This window comes from Loxodonta africana, chromosome 3, assembly GCF_030014295.1.
Source record: "Loxodonta africana isolate mLoxAfr1 chromosome 3, mLoxAfr1.hap2, whole genome shotgun sequence".
In the NCBI taxonomy this organism is placed as follows: domain Eukaryota; kingdom Metazoa; phylum Chordata; class Mammalia; order Proboscidea; family Elephantidae; genus Loxodonta; species Loxodonta africana.
This window is the reverse complement of record NC_087344.1, coordinates 84,382,472-84,398,249: the sequence shown is the minus strand read 5'-3', so window position 1 is coordinate 84,398,249 and position 15,778 is coordinate 84,382,472. Positions and strand designations below refer to the sequence as shown.

At 45.5% G+C, this 15,778-nt stretch overlaps 1 pseudogene; it reads left to right on the top strand.

Annotated features, from left to right (window-relative positions):
• Positions 1–236: 236 nt before the first annotated feature.
• Positions 237–11,495, top strand: LOC100673478 (cytochrome P450 4A11-like; annotated as a pseudogene).
• The last annotated feature ends 4,283 nt before the right edge of the window (positions 11,496–15,778 follow it).

Here is a 15,778-nt window from a genome sequence, read left to right as displayed (position 1 = left end):
GGGAAAAGTGGGTTTGTACATGTGTTATCACAGTGAGCTGATAAAATTTTATTCCCACTTTGTCCCAAGGTGGATCCTCCACTGTTAGTCAATACTAAAGGCTGAACTACAAGCTTTGCCCTTACCAATCCCCCTTCCCAGAGGTGGGTGGGACAGTCCTCCCTGAACTTTAGCAGGGGCAGTTAAAGAAAGTCAGGTGTGGTCAGGGGATGTCAGTGATACAGAAATAGCTGCCAATGAGTGTCTCTGCACCAAGCCCCACCAGACCCCTGGGCTATATCTCTGGGCTCCTCCAAGTGGCCTCCCTGCTCAGCCTGGTTGTGCTGATGCTCAAGGCAGCCCGGCTTTACCTGCGCAGGCAGTGGCTACTCAAAGCCCTCCAGCAATTCCTGTCGCCTCCGTCCCACTGGATCTTTGGACACAAGAAGGAGGTAGGAAGGTGATGAGGACAGAGGGATAACAGTGAGGGCCTGGGCTGGGAGCAAGGTCAAGCAGTCATTAGACAAAGCCTTGTTATATGAACCAGCACCTGTCTCCCCAGGTAAACCCGGCTCACCTCTCAGGTGTCAGCTTCTCACTCCCAGCAACAGGGAGCTTACTGTCTCACAAGAAGCCTGTCCTAGATTTGCTCAGCTATCTCAAATATTCCTTCTTGTGTAGACCTAAGGTCAGTCCAAATCACTCTGCAGAGCTGGTGGACAATGGTCCTTTTTCCTGAGTCTCTTCCTCTCCAGGTTGAGCAGCACCACTGACCTTACCTGTTCTCAGTTACTCTATCCTATGTCGTGGTCACCTAGTGCTGCCATAACAAAAAATACTACAAATGGGAGGCTTTAAAGAACAGGAATTTATTGTACCACAGTTTTGAATTCAGGGCATTGGCAGATCTAGAAGCTCTTTGTCTTTTTTCTCTCTCTCTGGGCTCCAGAGGAAGATTCTTGGCTGTTTCAGCTTCTCTAGCTCTGGGTCGTTCTTAGCCTTCCTTGGCTGCTTGTAGATTGTCTTAGTTATCTAGTTCTGGTATAACATAAAATATACAAGTAGATGGCTTTAACAAACCGAAGTTTGTTTTCTCACAGTTTAGGAGGCTAGAAGACTGAATTCAGGGCACCAGCTCTAGGGGAGGTCTTTCTCTCTGTGTCAGCTCTGCAGGAAGGTCTTTGTCATCAATCTCTCCTGGTCTAGGAGCTTCTCTGCACAAGGATGCCCAGGTCCAAAGGATGTGCTCTGCTCCCAGCACTGCTTTCTTGGTGGTCAGAGGTCTCTCTCCTCTCTGCTTGATTCTCTTTTTCATATCTCAAAAGAATTGACTCAAGATACAACCTAATCCTGTAGATTAAGCCCTGCCTCATTAACATAATTACTTCTAATCTGTCTCATTAACATCATAGAGGTTAGAATTTACAACACATAGGATAATCACATCAGATCACAAAACGATGGACAACCACACCATACAGGGAATCATGGCCTAGCCAGGATGACACTTAATTTTGGGGGATACGATTCAATCCATAACATAGGTGTATCTTTGCCTGTCATCTGTCCACCCCCTCTGTGTGTACGTCTCTCTTTTCCCTTTATGTAACAGACCCTCAGAAGGGATTGAGTTTAAAACTCGTCATACTCTTGTAAGGAGTCTCTGGGCAGTGCAAACAGTTAAGCACTGGGATACTAACTGAAAAGTTGCCAGTATGAACCTACTCAGAGGTGCTTTGGAGGAAAGGAATGGTGTTCTTCTGAAAAACTATAGCCATGAAAATCCTTTGGAGCTTAGTTCTACTCTGCAACACATGGGATCACCAAGGGCCAGAATGGACAATATGGCAACTAGTACTCTTGAATGGCCTCATTAACATAACAAAATATAACCCCTATTCATAATCTTTAACAACCTGCAATATGCAGATGACACAAACTTGCTCGCTGAAAGCAAAGAAGACTTGAAGCACTTACGGATGAGAATCAAAGACCACAGCCTTCGGTGTGGATTACACCCCAACATAAAGAAAACAAAAATCCTCACAACTGGACCAATAAGTAACATCATGATAAATGGAGAAAAGATTGAAGTTGTCAAGGATTTCATTTTACTTGGATTAACAAACAACACCCAGGAAGCAGCAGTCAGGAAATCAAATGATTCATTGCACTGGGCAAATCTGCTATAAAGGACCTCTTTAAAGTGCTGAAAAGCAAAGATACCACCCTGAAGACTAAAGTGTGCCTGACCCAAACCATGGTATTTTCAGTCACCTCATATGCATATGAAAGCTGGACAATGAATAAGGAAGGCCAAAGAAGAATTGACTCCTTTGAATTGTAGTGTTGGCAAAGAATGCTGAATATACCATGGACTACCAAAAGAATGAACAAACTGTCTTGGAGGAAGTACAACCAGAATGCTCCTTAGAAGCAAGGATGGCAAGACTACGTCTCATATACTTTAGACATGTTATCAGGAGGGATCAGTCCCCGGAGAAGGACATAATGCTTGTAAAGTAGAGGGCCAGAGAAAAAGAGGAAGACCCTTAACAAGATGGATTGACAAAGTGGCTGCAACAATGCGCTCAAGCATAACAATGATTGTGAGGGTAGCACAGGACCAGGCTGTTTTTCTTTCTGTTGTACATAGGGTCGCCATGAGTCAGAACCGACTGGACTGCACCTGACAATAATAACAACAGTCATAATCAGGGTCACATTCAAGTTAAAGGGGTTAGGACTTCAATAACTTTTGAGGGGACATAATTTAATTCATAATATGATCTCCACCTGGGCCGGAGTGCACTTGAGAACACACAAATTGGTCTGAGGGAATCTCTGCCCTGGGAATTCACAGACTATGGAGGAGAAGATAGGAAATCTAGGAAGATATCAGAGCAGAGGAAAAGGCTCATTCTGCTGGGTAGGGAGAGGATGATGTCAGGTGTAGAGGATCAAATGTCTTGGTTTGCCCAGGACTGAGGGGTTAGTGGAATGCAAAATTTTTATTGCTTAATTAAACCATGACAACTCCAGGCTAATATGAGAGGAAAGAGCTCTAGGATGGTCCCCAGGTGAAGGCTCTTGACTTTTGAGTTGTGCCATTAACCAGAGTCTGTTTACTTGCATGCTCTGCTCTCCTCCTCCCACAGTCCTAGGCTTTGAGCACCTTGGAATTGAGCATATCAGGGTTCTCCCTGTACCCCAATGCCCAACATTAAACCCAGCTCAGAGGGGATGCTCAGCCCCAGTGTGTGGCATGAAAGGAGGGTGGAGGAACATGGAGAGGAGTTCACCAAGGGCTTGTGACTAGACAAACATCAGGAGAAAGTGAGGGTTGCAGACAGTTGAGGCCTCTCTTTTCTCCATGAAGGAGTCAGGGGAATTATGAACAGAGTGGAGCTAAAGACAGAAACTGTTCAATCTGGCCACAGGGAAATATTCAAAGCCCAGTTTGTTCATAAGAATTGTGGTGCTAATGACTTCCAGATTTTTTGACGATTTTGGGATATTACGTTTTTTTTTTTTTTTTTGATGCAGTTGTCACTAGTAGCCATTGGTTTTCTTCTTGGACCCAAGTGGGCTAACCTATGTTCTCTCTGCCCAGCTCCCTCTCTGGACTTCTCTGGTGCCCACTGGCCGGTCAGTCCACCTGCTGGGGCTGCCATGGGCTGCCTCCTGTCCTTGAGCAGGCATGGCTGAAGCAGACCAGGCTGCCTCTTTCTAAGCTATGATCTGACATAAGAAACCACTGAAAATTCTTCCAGTGACTTGCCCTCTACGCTAATGGCCATTAGGTTTGTAGACTCAATAATTAGGTAATTCTTGTTAACATAAATATTAGTGATATTGAATAATCTCTCTGCTTCTGCTGACTTAATAGCAATTACAGTAAAATTCTTTTTTAAATTCAGTTCTTATAATACCATCTGAGATTTTTGTTTATTTAATACTTCTATTATTAGCTAGGAGCCTTGGTGGCACAGTGGTTAAGAGCTCAGCTGCTAACTGAAAGGTCAACAGTTCAAATCCACCAGCTGTTCCTTAGAAACCCTATGGGCAGGTCTGCTGTGTCCTATAGCGTTGCTACGTGTTGGAATAGACTTGAAGATAATAGGTATGGGTCTTATTGGCTAACTCATGAATTCAAATGCCACAGATAATTAAGTTAAACCTAATCTTTCAGGACACATGTCAGGTGACAAGGCATGGCAGCTAAGCATGTAGGCTCTATTGCCAAGCTACATAGGTTCCCATCCCAGCTCTTCTGCTTAACTTTAAATACCCTGTCTATGCCTCAGTTTACTCATCTCTAAAAGGGGGATAACACTAATTCTAGTTTACTCAAGTGATTTATTATAATTTGAGGATGATGCCTGGCACAGCAAGGGCAACAGTCACACTCACTATGATTTGTATAAATGAGAATAACATCGATGCTTGTAAAAATGAGCATTAGGTAGGTTTAACGAACTCACTCATTAATAGGGGTGAAATCCAACAGGGAATATGGAAGGAGGAACCCACAACTTCAGGGTTCAAATAGCTCCAAACAGCCCCCAAAGCCTCATCTTTCCCTCTGACCTCCCTCCTATCCTAGGTGTGCCTACTATGTCAGCAGAGCCCGTAACACCTGACCAGTACCTGTACTGGCCCCATTATTACCTGTCCACGTGCTTGCCCTATGTCTCCTTTGGGCCTGCAGCTCCCAAAAGCAGTTGAGTGAGGACAACTCTGGTAAAGCACTGCCTGGCTCATGTGGCCACTCCAGCAGGGCAGGACCGTTATTTGCCTGCAAGGTTACTACCACTGCCACCCTGGGCACCATCTACTCCACAACTGCACTGACCCTTTCTGGCCAGAGAGGAACAGGAGCCAGCCTGTAGAAGCCCCAGCAAGAAGACTGGCAGGCCAGGTGGCACCAGGTGGTCCAAAGTTGGGAATAAGCAGACAGCATGCAGGTTATACTCCCTGGGTTCTCCAAAGGGAACCAATGGCAATGCCCAGGGGGCAGGATTTGGGGGCAGGTGGCTGTTCTGGACACTAAGCAATCAGAAAGGAGGCATTCCACAGTGCTGGAACATAGTCCTACAGGCTCCTACGGGCCTGTGCAGTCCTAGAGGTAAAGCCAAGGTAACTGGTATGATGAGAGGTTCTGACTGGCCAGACCTGCGCTGGATCAAAGGAGAAAGAAGCTCCTCTGATGGACATGATCTAGCAGCACAAAGCAGCTTCATAATGTAATTAAAGCAGGACACCTAACTTAGGGCAGAATTGCCTGCCTCCCCCACTACAACCTTAGCTCCCTGATAGCAAGGATTTTATTTGTTCACCTGCTTCCAGGGTGATACTTGACAGAGAGTAGGTGCTCAATAAATATTTATCAAATAAATGGATGAATCCATCCAAATTCATCCATCCATCCTTCTACTCACTCATGTAGTCACTCATTCACTGATGTGGAAACATTCTGAGATGTCTGTCAAGATAACTGCGATGAGCCAAAAATGAAAGATGAAACTGTAATTGGCTTTGATTGGGTCTACCACAGGACATTAGAAAGAGATCCAAATCCTTAATCTCTGCTAGCAGATCCAGAACAACCCACTCCGTGGCTATTCTACGCTTCATCCATACTCCAAGTACTGGACCTAAAATAAAGTTTTTATCGATTTGTTTCTACCCTTGGTTACAGTTTCAGAAGGATCAGGAGCTGCAACAGTTGATGAAATGGGTAGAGAAATTCCCATGTGCCTGTCCTCACTGGCTGTGGGGAGCAAGGTTGTCATATTGGTCTATGACCCTGACTACATGAAGGTGATTATGGGGAGATCAGGTGAGAGCCAAATCCAGATGGAGCAGCTCTTTCCTCTTGGATACATGTCCTGGGTCTGTAAAATTCCAGGAGAGCATAGTACAACCATCAGTATCTAAACACTCTACCAGTCATGCTCCCAGCCTAACACCCAGCCTAATGACAACAGTAATTTCTTAGTACTGGACATTTAAAATATCTCTGTGTGAGGCTGGATTTCTCCTCTGTCCCCTCTCTCACTCCATCCCTCCTTGCCTTCCTCCCTCCCTCCCTTCATTCTTTATTTCCTTCCTCTCTCCCTTCACTCCTCCCTCCCTCTCTCCCTTCACTCCTCCCTCCCTCTCTCCCTTACTTCTTTCTTTTCTTCAATCCTTTTTCTTTTCCTTCTATCTTCCTACCTCCAAATTGAGATACTCTGTTATGTTCAATGTCCCATATCTGAAAGACAAATTTCCAATCCACAGTGGGGTCTAGTTGCTCTCATTTCTGTCTGTTGATTTTTGTCTGCTGTGGGTCATGGGATGGCAAAGCCACCACAAATTCTAGAAAAGCTACAAGGCTTCTGTCTTACTTTTTGTCACTGATAATGTAGCCTATGTTTCTGGCAAATTCCGCATCCCAGCCTATGGGTTGCTGCTGGAGGTACACTGAGTCTGTCTCCATGACTCACACTGACTACTGGGACAGTGATAGTCAGGGCTGGGGGTAAGCGAGAGGTAGACTGGTATAGATTTCCAGCTGACAATCATCAAGAACTGATGGCAGCTAATGATCTGGGCAACAACTACCTCCTGGGTGCTGCCTTATCTACTCCCATCCTAATGCCCTCCCTTATCTTTCAGACCCAAAGGCTATTGATGCCTACAGATTCCTGGCTCCCTGGATTGATACATGCATCTAAACTAGGACATCGTTCCACTCAACAGCTAGCTTTGCCACCAGTGATCCTTTTGACTCACAGAGAATAGGGGCCCAAAACCCACTGTCACCTTTCCTGTACAGTTAGTCCCCAACTTATGACAGGGTTCTGTTCCAACGACCCTGTTGTCGGTCAGCTCTGGCATAAATCAAATATCTCATTTTTTTTTTTTTAGTTTTCATTATTATTAGCTTTTATTACCGGTATCTTTATTTGTCTTTGGGAGTGGCATGAGCAAATTACATGCTACAACATCAGTGAATTACATGCTACAACATTATATGTTGTACATATTACTAACAATAAGATGTACAAAAAAAAAAAAAAGACAGTGGTATGTCTTGAATATGTCGTAAGTATGGGACTACCTGTACCTGAATCAAGCTTCCTCTCTCTTCTTCTATCAGACCCTCTTGGTGATGAGAGTCTTCCAAGAGCTCAGCTCCTTCCACATCTCTTCTCAGTTCTTTCCAAACATCAGAGCCTGACACTTATTTAAGACCTATTCCCAACTTGTTTTCAACCTTTATCTCACAGCTATTATAATCACATCCTATGTACCAGCCAAACTGGAAATTCACATTCCTGAAAAGTGCCAATCTTTTCCAGACTTTGCCCATGATATGCCTTCAGCTGGGTTTCTTCCCCCAAGCCAACCTTGATCCCTCAAACTTGTCTCCAATAGTCCCTCTGATCCTGTCTTCCCAACACATAGACACATACCTATCTCTGGACCAGGATACAGTTTGCTTCTGTTGAATGGGCAGACGTGGCTCCAGCACCAGAGGATGCTGACTCCAGCCTTCCACTTCAACATCCTGAAGCCCTACGTGAGCTCATGGCTGACTCTGTCCAAGTGATGCTGGTAAATCTCTGTCTCTCTTACTTTCACACACTCCCTCACTCACAGATTCCCACACTCACTCATGGTATACACTCATACAATCCACTCTCAAACAAATGTGTCCCAAAGGACATTCATCAGACACAGCCATATACAATGACTTTCTCAAATCCACACATACAGATCAACCCCTGTTAGTACACATATCTATTGTCAGTCACTTTGATGACTTGTAAGGCCAGGACATTGTGTTCTTACAGACTGTTGCATGCCCTATCACCCACCCTAAAGTGAGTCCCACACTCCAACACACATGTGCTGACTGCCATGCAGAGACACGGGTTCGGGCACACTCACTGACTCACATACATACATATTTAGACACATCAAGACATACCTGGCTGTTATGCACAGGCATGCACTCCTACACACACTTGTACATATGCCCAAATATGCTTGCTATCCAGCACTTAGAAAAAGCCTTCCTTCTCATATTAAAAGTCAAAAAACAAACCCATTGCCATCAAATAGATTCCTACCCATAGGTATAAATAAATTCCTCTCCTGATTGACTGAAACCTCCTCCAGGATTTAAGAAAAAACAGAGTCTCAGACCACTACTGTTAGACCACTGTTCCCCAAATTAGATGTGATGGGTAAGAACCCAGCCACCGACTTGAATCTATACTTTGCTCGTCTGACAAGGAAGAGAGGATTATGGTCTATAAAAGGGCCCACCTATTCCCACCTCTGTGTCTTCAGCACCATGAGCTATGGAATGGTTAATGCCCATTGGCCAGCAGGAAAAGCTGACCCTGCCTGGCCTGAGTGAAGCTAGCTTCAGTGGCAGGGATGATTTTCCAAGATATTTCTCAGATGTTCTCGTCTCAGCACAGGGTTTCTGAATAGATTGGAACCATTCCATGGATCAAAATATACACTGAGTACACATTCTCATAGCCTCCCATTGGGATTCTGATTTGTTACCCAACTTAGGCTCAGTAAAGAAAAAAAAAAATGCTGAATGAAAAGGAATTGAAATTCATGATGTTCTTTCCTTAAAAGACTCCTCTATTCCTTGCCCCTTAGACTTTTTCTTGTCTTGGCATATTTGCTCCCTAAAATTGTGGTGCTACCTGTCCTTCACCTCTACCTCAGCTCTCAGAACACCAGTGAGTCCCCCTGCTCTTAGTCCCCTGAAAAACATTTATTCTGGTCAACCAAAAGGTGGTTATCATCAAAAATTTTTCATATAATTCAAAACTTGATTTAGACTCTTCTGAGAGGATATATTTAATTTATGATAAAAACCTGTGAGGAAATAGGTATCGGTACACAAATATGTGCTTTACAGTCTTACTTGTTCACAATACCTCTCCTTTAGAAAGTGAGGAATTCCCAGCAGGACATCTGAGGAGCCAGAAAGGAGAGTATGGCCTTTTTAGCACAGGCCATCCGGAAGAGTTTGAGTAAAGTTAAGGTCCCCTTCCTGCCCAGGACAAGTGGGAGAAACTCATCACCCAGAATTCACTTCTGGAAGTCTGTGAGCATGTCTCCCTGATGACCCTGGACACCATCATGAAGTGTGCCCTCAGCCGCCAGAGTAGCCTCCAGCTGGACAGGTCAGCAATGACTCTTCATCATCATGACACTTGTTCTTGACAACTTTCAGTGGATTTACCTGAGAGGCAGGTGGGGCATCTTGGATGCTCACCTCCCAAAAAGCAAGATTCTATGCCTGGATCAGATAAATAGGTTGAAGACTGGGTGCTCATGACATCTTATCAAGGGCTGGGGACCACAAGGGCTATAAGACTAGAAGACATGGATGCCTCCATGGTACCTGTCCCCACTGTTTGGAGCTATCTCTGCCCAGACCACCACTCCACCACTTGGTCAGAGGCCTTTCTCACCTTTAATCTCTTCTGCATCCTCTGCCTTCAGGAGCTCCCACTCCTACATTCAGAGCATTGGGTACCTGAGCAGCCTGGTGGTTTCCCGTATGAGGAATGTCTTTTACCAGAACGACATCATCTACAGGCTGACTCCTGATGGCCTCTTGACTCACCGTGCCTGCCAACTTACCCATCAGCACACAGGTCTTAGGTTACCCTCCCAGGCAGCCCCCATCTCCACCAAGGCCCAGGCTAAAGGAACCTGCCCTGACAACTCTGGCAGAGCTAGACCCTGGTGCCCCTGCAGGACCTGGCACACACTCAGGGTGGGTACATCTATATCACACAGAGGATGCTCACCAAGATGTTGTGTGCGAAGCACTGTGCCAGACATTTACATGTGTCAAAATGTTTGGTGACGGTTGATGAGACCTCATCCCAGGAAACATTCAGACAGAGGCTCCATGGGCTCTGCTAGTAAGGGGATTCTGACCTGCAATCCACTAGTGCTGGAGCTCTTACCTCTGACCCACACTCATCTCCAGCTCCACCTCAGTCAGGCCCGACACCCAGATTGATACCAGATAGGGCCAATGGTGTTACAGTGGGTACCCTTGGCTGCTGTGCCCAAAGCCTCACCTTCTACCAACAACCACTATCATTGGACAGACCGAGTCGTCAGAATGAGGGAGGCTAGAATGCAGGAAGAGGGAGATCTAGAAGAGATCAGAAAGAAGAGATACTTGGATTTCCTGGACGTCCTCCTATGTGCCAAAGTGAGTGTGGAAGAGGCCTGAGGCTTTGCCCAAAAGAGTGGGCCTGGGGGCAAACCCTACATTCTCCCTGTGGCTTCTCCCAGATGGAGAATGGGAGCAGCTTGTCTGATGAGGACCTTTGAGCAGACTGGACACGTTCATGTTTGAAGGCCATGACACCACAGCCAGCAGCATCTCCCGGACCGTCTATGCCCTGGTTGCACACCCCAAACATCAGCAGAGGTGCCAGGAGGAGATCCAGAGCCTACTGGGGGATGCAGCCTCTGTCACATGGTGAGTGCTCAAGAGGTTGGAGGTCCCTGCCTCTCTGTTAGAGGAGAAGTCCCTGGGCCTGTCCACCTCTTGGTCTGGGCTTTGTCTCAGGAACCACCTGGACCAGATGCCCTATACTACCATGTGCATCAGGGAGACTCTGTGACTCTACCCTCCTGTGCCAAGCATTAGCAGAATGTTCAGCAAGCCCATCACCTTCCCTGATGGATGCTTCTTACCCAAAGGTATGAACTTCACCATCCTCACTCAACTAACTTCTAGGAACTATAGCCACCACCACCATCAGTTGCCAGCAAGTTGATCCTGATTATGGCCACTCCATGAGTGTCAGAATAGAACTGTACTCCATAGGGTTTTCAATGGCTGGTTTTTCAGAAGTAGGCTACTAGGCCTATTTCATGAGATACCTCTGGGTGGACTTGAACCTCCAACCTTTCTGTTAGCAGCTGAACCCGTTAAGTGTTTGTACCGCCCAGCGATCCCATGAACTATGAAACACATAGCCTTCAAGTCTATTCTGACTCATTGTGACACTTTAGGAAAGAGTAGAACTGCCCCATATATTTTCCAAAGCTATAAATACTTGCTGAAGCAGACATTTTTCTCCCGTGGAGCAGCTAGTGGATTCAAACCACTGACCTGTCCGTTAGCAGCTGAGCACTTAACCACTGAGCCACCTTCAGTCTTCTCTCTGTCTCTGAATCGGAGTCTTCCTGAGTATTTATGCACTTCACCACAACCCAGCAGGGTGGCCAGACCCAGAGGTATGAGGTCCTGGGAAGAAGAGATGGGTTGATCTATCTAGTTCATACCTCCTCAACCTCCCACCTTTGGAAGTCCTGCTCTCTCATGGGTTGGAAGGAGGAGCCTGACCCCTAGGTTCCCTGGCCCTGTGCTCTCTCTGCAGGTGTTTGATCCTTCCTGGTTTGCGCTGGGCTCTACTCAACATAGCCATGCTTTCCTGCCTTTCTCAGGAGGACCCAGGTGAGTTGTCCTATGTGTGGTGTTGGGGTGGTTACTGGGCATGTGCCCTAATGGTGGTGTTCACCTATGTGCATAGGTGGCAGCCACAGGTATGCCTGGTAGTATCTGCATTTCTAGGCCACATTTTCAGGCCCTCGCCATCTAGGTGGAACACAGGTGCCCAGGTCCTCAGAGAGAAGATAAGATAGGGTGATGTGGGGGAGTCAGAGAGGAAACAAGAAAGCTTCCTGGAGAAGGTGAAGGGGGAAGGAACTGTGTGTATGTGTCCTTTGTGTGTATATCTGTACAAAAGAAAGGCAGATTTTTAGGCAATCCATGGAGTTGTTGCTCCCACTACCCTTTCCCAGTGACAGCCAACATTCAGCATGAGTGGGTTTTCCAAAGTTTAGTGTATTGTAGTGTTTTCCTCATTTTTTGTCTTTGACTTTTCAGATAGACTATCTTGTGCCTTTTAAATTTCTGATGTTGTGCTATTAATTGCGAGAATTTTTAAGAGTGGATTTCTCTCTTCCTAATCATTCTTAATTGAGCCATTGCCTTTCCCACTTAATTCAATACTCTGCCTTCCCACTGCATGACACCTGCATTTTGCCTGAGTTTCTAATTCCAGATGCCTTGCATGTCTCAAGGGTTCAACCCACATACTTGAAAGGCTATGGTTGCCTTCTGTAGGAATTGTTACACCAATTTGTCTTTTCTATTTCAGGGTCTACTCCAATAAAAATGTTCACTACCTATTAATGCTCACGTTCCCATGACAACATTATCAGTTGGTAAAGTTTGTCACATGAAGTACAATTTATACACCATAAATTAAAATTACCTATCGCCATCCATTTGATTCCAACTGTAGCAACCCTATACAACAGAGTAGAATTTCTCCATAGGGTTTGCAAGGAGCAGCTGATGGATTTGAACTGCTGACCTTTTGGTTAGTAGCCGAGTTCTTAACCATTTCACCACCAGGGCTCCGTAGAGTCCACATAGTTCAAAGCTGGGGGGAAAAAAAAAGAAAGAGAAGAAATGAAAGAAATTAAGAAAAGAATAGAGAAAGAAAGAAAAAAAATGAGGACAATAAACTGTTTTTAACAGAATATCCACAATATTGTATATGAAATTTAGAATTTGAAAGATTCCTGGTGTGTAACTTATAAAACACACTTGAAATGGCTATTCAGTTGAGACAAATACACTTTGAAATGGTTGCTGTGACAATCCTCAAAGACTGCTGAAATCATCCTCTGAAATACAAATCGCCATAAACTTTTTAAGTGTTTAGCAGAGAAAGGTTTTGATGAGTCCATAATTCCATGAATTCTTCAAATGGGTGAGTCATATTTCAGGTATTGGGTCTTAAGCACATTGTCCTTGCGCAAATGGTTTTCCAGGATTTAATTTCCCCTGAACTCACGTCCCCTTCTAAAGACTGGCTGGAAACCATGCTGCTGCCACTGCAAGGCAGTAGAGACTTGGGTACTGAATTATAAGGTCAGAACTAATATCTTAATTGATTTGATTTGATTTGACTTGATCCCATTTTACTTTATTTCACTCAAATCAATTATTTTAACTCAATTTTAAAAGCATTTATTAAGCGTATACACTGTGTGACAAGTCTCATTTTAGGAGATGGTAACACACATGAAAAATACTGTCTGAACCTCCAAGAGTTTTCAGCCGAGGACAGAAATGTACAGAAATAGCTGTAGGTAAAAAAAGACATCATTAATTTGTTCATCCACTCTTTCACTTACTGAGGAGTTTTTTAATGTTCCTGGCACTGCCCTAAGAACTGGACTAGGATGTGTCTTTAAATGAAACACTAATGATGACTTGGAGCCCTGGTGGCACAGTGGTTAAGAGCTTGGCTGCTAACCAAAAGGTCAGCAGTTTGAACCTACCAGCCTTTCCTTGGTAATACCATGGGGCAGCTCCACTCTGTCCTATAGAGTCACTGTGATTCGGTATCAAATCAACAGCAATTTCTTTTTTTTAAATGGTGACTTAAAAAAAAACCCACTGCCGTCAAGTCAATTCTGATTCATAGTGACCCTATGGGATGGAGTAGAACTGCACCATAGAGTTTCCAAGGAGCACCTGGAGGATTCAAACTGCCAACCTCTTGGTTAGCAGCCGTAGCACTTAACCACTACGCCACCAGGGTTTCCCTTAATGGTGACTTAGGGGCCAGAAAATGGAGAGAGACACCTAGAATAGGGGGTGCAGGAAGGCTGTTCATTGCAACAGAAGCTCAAGGTTATGGGCAGGCGGAGGAGGGGGAAGGGCATTCTCAGTGACCTCAAGGACAGGAGCTTGAGCCAGGATTGGAGCTGGACAGGTAAAGCTGGGTGAAGCTCCCACTGATACAGGGGTTTAAATGGCAGTGGAGGTATTTGGATGCTCCACCTGCCACAAGGAGCACAGGAGAGCCTGAGCTGGGCTATGGCTACAGTGTGAAGGGAGACAGAGCAGGAAGACCAGAAAAATCCAGGTAAGGAGACTGAGGGATGTCAAGGAAGGGACATTTCTGGAATAGTTATGAAGACTACAGAAGCTAGTTGAGTAAGGAGATGAGGGGGCAGGAGTCTGGACTATTAATCAGAAGTCTGATGGTGTAACAGGGAGAGGAGGGGAGTTCCCTACATGATCTTCCTTTCCAGAAAGCTTCACTGTTACCCTTCTGACTTCCCCAAACCACTCTAACCTGTTCTGCCTCTATTGGCAAGCCAACATCCCCCTAAATGGTTAGGTCCTGAGAGTGTGGCCCACCCTGCCCCTCCAGTGAATGGAACAGTATCCTCCACACTGTGGGAAAAGTCACTGTTTGTGCAGTGAGTGAAAAAACCAATGTTCAATTTTTGAAGAGATTCATTTGGTTAGACTCTGAAGCTTAGAGCACTGGCCTTCTCCTAACAGAGGATTTCAAGCTCCTTCTTAACACATACCTTTCTTCTAAGATCAGATCTATTATTCCTTTCCCTCCAAATATTCGCTCACTCATTCAGCAAACATAACTGAGCCCCTACATGTGCCAGGTAGGATTTACCACAGAGAAGACTTGCCCTTACACCACAGCTGGGGTGGCCTGGAGGGAAAGAGAAGCTTCTGTGCAAACCTTAAATGACTCCATAATAATATCTAGCCCAGTCCTTCTCAACCATATTCCGTGAGAGAATTAAGCCCTGACAGTCTAAGATATTCATTAAATGTAATGAATTAACTTCTCTCTTCTGCCTCTGGAATGTCTGGCTGTACCTTCCTCAGAATTAAGGATTTGGTCACTCAAGTAATAATCTATAGAGCTTAATGCTCTCTGAGAACCCAGCTTAGAAAGGCTGTTAGATGCTCACGCTTGTACCTCTGCCATTTCTTCATGTTCCTCTCTTTGCCTAGGTTGGCTTTCCCTATTAGAGAACACCTACATGTCCTTCAAAGCTCAGGTCAAATGTTCCCTCATTAGCAAAACTTTTCCTTCTCCACCACGCATCCCACCATTACAAACCAGGTTAATAGCCTATTCTAAGCCCCAAAACCCCTGTCTTCCCCGTGGCAAGGCTCAGCACAGAATAGGAAAAAATTCAGTTACAGGACTCAGACCTGTATTTGCTGAGGGACCTCAGAAAGAGAAATGTTCCCAGGTGCAGGAGAAGTTAAGAGCTAAGCTTTGAAGAGTCGTCAGATTTGTCAAAGGTCAGGGGAAGACTGTGACCAAGGCTTGGGAGTAGAGTTGTGTGTGACCTGTAAGGCGAGGACTAGGGGCTAAGCCCCATCAAGGAGAACCCTAAATGTCCAGTTCAGAGGGGCACAAAGTGGCCAATGCCTGCCCAGCTCAGAACTGGGCCTCAGGCCGATTCTCCTTGGCTGTCTCACTCTGGCCCAGAAACTGCATTGGGAAGCAGTTTGCCATGAATGAGCTGAAGGTGGCCGTGGCCCTGACCCTGCTCCACTTTGAGCTCTCACTGGAACCCAGGTCCCCTACCCCATGTTGGGAGTTATACTGAAATCCAGGAATGGGATCCACCTGCACCTGAAGAAATTCCTCTAACCCGGATGGGGACAAGGGCAGGCTTATACCATCTATTTGGCTCTGTCCCCTATCCGCCCATCCCCAGGCTTTCTATCTGGAACCTGCCTGATCTCTTGCCTCCTGTCCACCAGAAATTCTGTCTTCCTCTCTGGCAACCTTCCTCCAGGTTCCCTCCCTGTTTTTCTGTCTACCTTTCTCTACCCACCTATACTTCAAAGTGGCCAACTAACACTTGATCTGCCCTTCAGCTCGTCTGCCCA